Raw genomic sequence first — 6,308 nt, forward strand, 5'->3', positions numbered from 1 at the left:
CATCACATCGATTGCTCTAGTGGAATCAGCTCTTGGACAGCAGTCGGTTTCCCAACCGATGACAGTGCAATACAGCCAGAGAGCCACCTGGAGATGGAAGCCTTGGACAACGCCTTCCCATGGGTCTCAGGATTACCAGAAACTGCGAGTCACAACTTCAGAGTACAAGCCACATCCAGTGAGTGCAAAGTCCTTTCAGTCAACGACAAAGGTTTCGGGAAGAACACAGGCAACACCAAAGACTGAGGTGGAATTCAGACGGAAACTGAGGCGTGCGACAACCCTGCCAAAAGTACAGAAGCATCTGCGGCCCGTGACACTCAGATGATTGAGCTTCTGCACCAGGCACCATGCTATCTGCCATGGCCAGTCGCAGGAACTTTTATAGGAACAGACCTTCCCATGGGAAGAATGCATCCACCATGCTCCTCAGCTGGTGAAATTTGCTAAATTTATGGCATTTGGAGTTTGTCACTGTCGCAAACAGAATGATCTGGGGTCTGCCCCACTTGCAGAATAGGTGGTCCACTTGATCCTGTCCAAGTTGCCACTCGTGGCAGGAGCGCAGTTCCCTGCCGAAGGAGTCAGCGATGGTGTTCTTGACTCCCGCCAGGTGAAAGGGGATGAGCAACATCTCTTGGGCAACGGCCCAGTGCCACAAAGCCTGTGCCTCTCTAGAGAGCACCAAGGATCTGCTGCCCCCTGCTTGCTGATGTAGAACATAGTGGTGGTGTGGTCCATGAAGACCCTCACCACTTTGCCCTTGAGGGACAGAAGAAACGACATGAGGGCCCAAAACACTGCCCACAGTTCCAGGATATTGATGTGGCGATGCCTCTCCTCCGGCAGCCACAGATCTCTGGTATGAGACGTCCGGTGTGAGCTCCCCAGGCCTACAGGGAAGAGTCTGTGGTGACAGTCTCCTGGTACAGAGGGGCTCTGAAAACCTGTGCCCCCAGCGACGTTTGAGCGTACACCTCCCACCACCTTATGAAGAGCAATCTTGTCCACAAAGTTTCCGGACACCTGGATCCAGCGAACACCCAGGAACTCCTGATGGCGCCACATCAGCAACCTGCAGAGCCGGGTCAGGTAGATGCATGACATCATGCCAGGCAGTGTCTGTCAACTGCAGGGCACTTTACCCAGCAGGGCCGGTATCTGCTCCTCTGAGGGAACAGTCAGGCAGGAGACAGTGTTGAGTCTGGCCTCCAGGAACAGCGTGTTCTGCGACGGTATCAAGCAAGCCTTTGGATAGTTGACGGAGAACCTTAGAACAGTCAGCAGCCGGACGGTCCGCTTGGTGTGTTTGATGGCCAGTTTCCTTGACTTCGCACGGATGAGCAGTCCGAAGGGAAGGACCTTGAATTGATCGTGCCTTCCCTGCATTACGAAGCACAGGAACTTCTGATGCTTCTCGCGAATGGAGACGTGGACCTATGCGTCCTCCAGATCCAGCAACGTCAGGAAATACTTCTTCCAGTTGGCCAAGCACGAGCTGCAACGTGACCACCCTGAACATCTGGGACTTGAGGGATTGAGACGCCACAGGTCTAGAATGGGCCGCCAAAATACTCAGGAGTCGCTTGGAACCAGCTCCATCGCCCCTCATGGCCCTACCTCCTGCAGGAGTTGAGGTATGTGCTGGTCTTGCCGGGCCACTGGAGGAATCTGGGGACACTTGCTGAAACTCTTTGGTGTCCGTGGGCGTGAGTGTCCAGTACCCAGTCAGTGGAGGTCACTTGCTGACTAAGCTGGCCTCTCATCGGGGTGCATGGGTACTTTCTCCCCCCCCCCCCTCCCGACGTCCTGGCCAATTGAATCTTGCCTTGGGGCCTACATGCCACCTTGGGAGAGACATCTGCCACCTCCACCAAAAGCCTCTGTAGGCCTCCTGGGTCGTGAACCAGGAGGGTGGGCAGTATGAAGAGGACCCTCCACTGAAACCTTTCGATCTTCGACTTCCCACCAGAAGCACAAAAGTAAGGGCGGTGTTGAAAAAGTGCCCAGGGCACCGGCTGTCTCAGTGTCCGTCTTAATGGCCTGCAATGACTTTGATGGCCTTCCCAAAGAGGTTGTCCCCGAAGGGCATGTCCAGCACCCTCGTCTGGACCTGACAGAAGTTAGTGGCTTTCAGCCAGACATGATACAGGCAGACACGGTTTACAATACAATCTGCCAGAACCCTGTGTCTGCGCCATCCACAGTGATGTCATGGTCTGATGTCACAACCCCTCCTGGAGGATGGAAAGCGCCTCAACCAGCTTGTCGTTGGGCAGAAATTCCAGCAGCGGGGCCATCTTATACCACAGTTCTGTCATATCTAGCTAGGATCGCAATTCTTTAGCTGGCTTGACTGTTGGACGCCGAGTAGATCACCCTTCTTCCCATGGCATCCAACTTCTTCCATTCACATTCCCGTGGAACGGAGGCGAAGACAAGGGTTTAAACCACTTCTTTCTCAATGCCACCAAGAACAGAGTCCAGGGAAGGCTGCGAACGTGATCACTTGGGTGCGGACTCTAGGCCCTCACCCCAGACGCCGTCCAGTAGCAGCACTGACAAAATGGTCTGCCTCTTCTGGCCTCAGTTGGAAGAGCTCGGAGACCGTAGCATGGAACAACCCAACCTTGTCCGGTGGGGTAGAGGACCTTAGCTGTGGTGAATGGTTGATGTCTGCTCACCAACCCCCCCCCCCCCTTCTTTTCATCCCGAGGGGTTAGGTTTGGGCTCACGGATGGTATCCTCTTCCCTGGTGACCTCTCTACCAGCTTGGCCAATGCCTTCTATCTAGGAGCCAGGGCTACTCTGGCACCGCCAGGGCCACCTAGAGTGGTTCAGCTCTTCCCTTGGCCTTCGAGAGTGCAACCGCCACCAACTCGATTGACTACTTCCAACTGGGCGTTCAGGTAGGTCGGTCACCTTCTCAGGCTTCTCCCCCCAGCTTCGATTTCCTCTTCGCGAAGGATAGAGAGGGAGGCAGATGGCAAAGATGAGCACGCCCTGGCCATCTTGGGACCCGCAGCGTGGCAAACTGACAGAAACGGACTTGCAGAGCTTGGCCTCATCCTGCGCCCTCGAGTCCTGGGTGAGACATGCCCGATTGCCGCTCAGGTCAGAGGCCTTTGCACTGAGCAACGCCGTCAGCCTACTGTGCCGATTCTTCGCGGTTTATTTGGTGAACCTAAATGCGCAACCAAGGACCCGTAGGCTTAAGGTGTAAAGACCGGGGGGGGGGGGGGGGGTGCGGGTCTGTACTTCCGCTCTCTCTATATGGTAGAGGAGAGGCACAGATTCTCTATTATTGGTGTGTGGTCGAGCAATCAAGGCCTAGCTTCGAGGAGGTGATGCAGGCTGGTTCTTAAGTGCAGTGTAGTGTAGTCCAAGCATCCAAAAAGGAATGTCCACACACTATTGGGTAAAACAGTCTTTATATAATTAATATTCAGGGTGCACACTATCACGATAACTCACTTTGTACTCAGAAATCAACAATGGTAAATATATACAGTTCTAAAGTGGTACCACTAACGTCATCAGATCTCATTAAAGTGCATACGTTCAGAATGAGACAGATGAAAAAGAGGAAACTAGCAGTAGAGAAAGGAAAGAAAGCAAGATGGTTGAACAATTGGCAGAATACTAGTCACTACCGTTAAACAGTTCTGTGTGGAGATTCCCCCCCCCCCAATCTCGGCAACCTGTAGACGATACAAGCCCAATCCATATATTGTTCACACTAGACTTCCCAAAAATTCTGCAACCCAAAAGTACCTGGCGTTGTAGGGTTCCTAGTCGGGGAAATCGACGGCCCTTCTTGAGTGTCCTCCCTTTCAGGCAGGAGTCACGGGTCGAACGTCTGACGGAGAACAGGTTGAGCTACGACGGTGAAGTGGCCGCGGCGTTCCTAGCGGTGCTCGTTGACAGGGAAGCATAAACATCCTGCAAGGAAGAGGCGTGCGGGGCGCCTCGGTGTCGATAGTTCTGGACAGCAAAGAGTTTGAAGAACTGTGGCCCAGCAAGGGCGTCGAGTCATCAGCATCTCTGGGTGGCGGGAAACCCACCGGTGGATGCTCCTCGGCGCATCGACGGTCAGGCCTTCAGCAGGATACAGCAGCGACTATGCGGACTAGGGCGCCCTTGGATCAAATGAAGTTCTTAGGCAAAACGGGAGCACAGCAGCTCCAGTCGGTGACAGCGGTCGTCGACAGTGGCGGACAACAGCCCGAGCGCTTCTCTTCGGAGTTCCGCAGCAGTCCCTGTATCGGGTCGGCAGCCTGTCGAAGCTTAGGCAAAGGTCAGCTGGTGCACGATGGTCCCTCGTAGCTCGGGAAGAGGGCACCTTACCAGGTCCTCTCTGGGTCAGTCCTTGGAGGCACAGCAGCTTTCAGATTGTGAAGGAGAGCAACAGCAATTCTTGTCATCCAGCAGGGCTTCAAGGTCAAGCTTCAGTTACTCTTCGTAGTGGACTTCAGCTTCTGTACATGATTCCTAGCAGTGAAGTCCCCAGATATACTGATTTCCCATTCATTCCGCTGGGTCACACTCAAGCATCCAATCACGAGTAAGGGCATTCAGGCAGGCAGCCAATCAGGCACACAGTGCATTCAGGCCATTCACTCTCCAGACACTCACAACAAGTTGTGTATTGGGACAAGTACCGAGCAATTCAACACTCCATACTGCATTCATACCGGTTACGGGCAGTACGCTCTCAGTCAGTGTGTCAAACACCAGATACTAGACACCCATCACATAAAATGCAGAATTTTCACTCTTCACCCACATGCTTACCGACAACATACGGTCGTTGAGAAGGCTCCAGCCAGTCTGGTCGGCACTTCCCCCACACTAACATATATGGAACTTCCACCCAACAGCCAGTCAGGGGGAAAGGGACAGAAGCAGGGCTTCCCGTGACTTCGTGAAGATCAAGGTAACAGGTGATGGAAAGCAAGAGGCAAACACTGAAAAGAGCAGGGTAACTAGCCTCTGGACCAGACATCAAAAAACAGAAGATATGTCCAGAGCAAAGTATGTTAAGTATGTTAAGTATGTTTAGAAAAAATGTATCAACATTTACTTAAAGTGATACAAAAATTGAAAACTAGTGAATGACTAAAAATTATACACTGGTCATTTTAACATATGAAAACAGCAGCAACAATATGCCAATAACCGGCTAAAACTTCACTCATACTCAACATACATGGTGCATTAATACACACAACTCATACCGTGGCATACACCCAAAGTACTAAAGGACACAAAAAACATGCTAAGAACCAATGGGGAAGAGGAATTCATAACTAGTCCCCATAATGACACATTATTGCAGTGTTTACAAACAATAGAAACCATTCACAAACAATCTATTGTCAGGGTGGATAGGAAGAACAGATGCAAAGATCACATCCCACAGGGAAGGCAAGAGGCCATGGGGGCCATTTTGTCTCCATCAGGAATCTACTGATTCCAATGACAGGGCATCCCAAAATGGAGGACGCTCAGGGAACCAGTCATTTCAGCACAGAGCTGCCACCAGCCCGTACCCTGCTCTGTGGGTCACACACACAGGTGCCCAAAAACATACAGTAGGGGCACAGGGTTGCACCCCTACCCATGGGTGCCATAAGGGTATCGCATGGGTCTGATCACCAAACCAAAAGAGAGCTGCACCGCCAGGAGTCCCACATGAACTCCTGCGTGGAAAACACGACAGAACACAAGATGAAAAGCAGTAAATGACAAGGATACAGAGGCCCTGTCCCTCCGATGCATTTCCAGCATCACATAAGGGCGCAACAGACACAGCGAAACAAACAGATTCAAAGGCCTAGGAACACACTCCAGTCAATGAGTAAGCAAACAAAGCAAAATAATTAACTTTAAGAAAATAGGAATGTCTTACTTTAGTCAGTTGACTTCAAGTCTCTCAAAATCCAGCAGAAGAGTGTTCCATGCCTTCAGTGCCACATTCACAAAAGCCCCTTCATGGCTTTATTAGTGTGGCACCTGGGCAGCTTCATTGAGTTCTCATCAAGTAGTTCCTGCTGATACTTTGTCACTTTGTCAACACACTCTCATACTACATTTGCGGGTGATCAACAGGTGATAATCTAGATTCAAAAAGCCAATGCAAGCTCCTTCTGGCCGCCGAAACATGATCTCGCCAACTAAGGCCCGAGACCACTCGGACAGCACTGTTTTGAATTACCTGTAGGCGGTTGCAATCCAATTTTGGAATGCCAATCACGAGGATACTGCAGTAATCCATTTTAGAGCCTACAATGGGGGCCTGGTGATAG

This window comes from Ambystoma mexicanum, chromosome 6q (genome assembly GCF_040938575.1).
Source record: "Ambystoma mexicanum isolate Mex_15411 chromosome 6q, UKY_AmexF1_1, whole genome shotgun sequence".
NCBI classification, from domain to species: Eukaryota; Metazoa; Chordata; class Amphibia; order Caudata; family Ambystomatidae; genus Ambystoma; species Ambystoma mexicanum.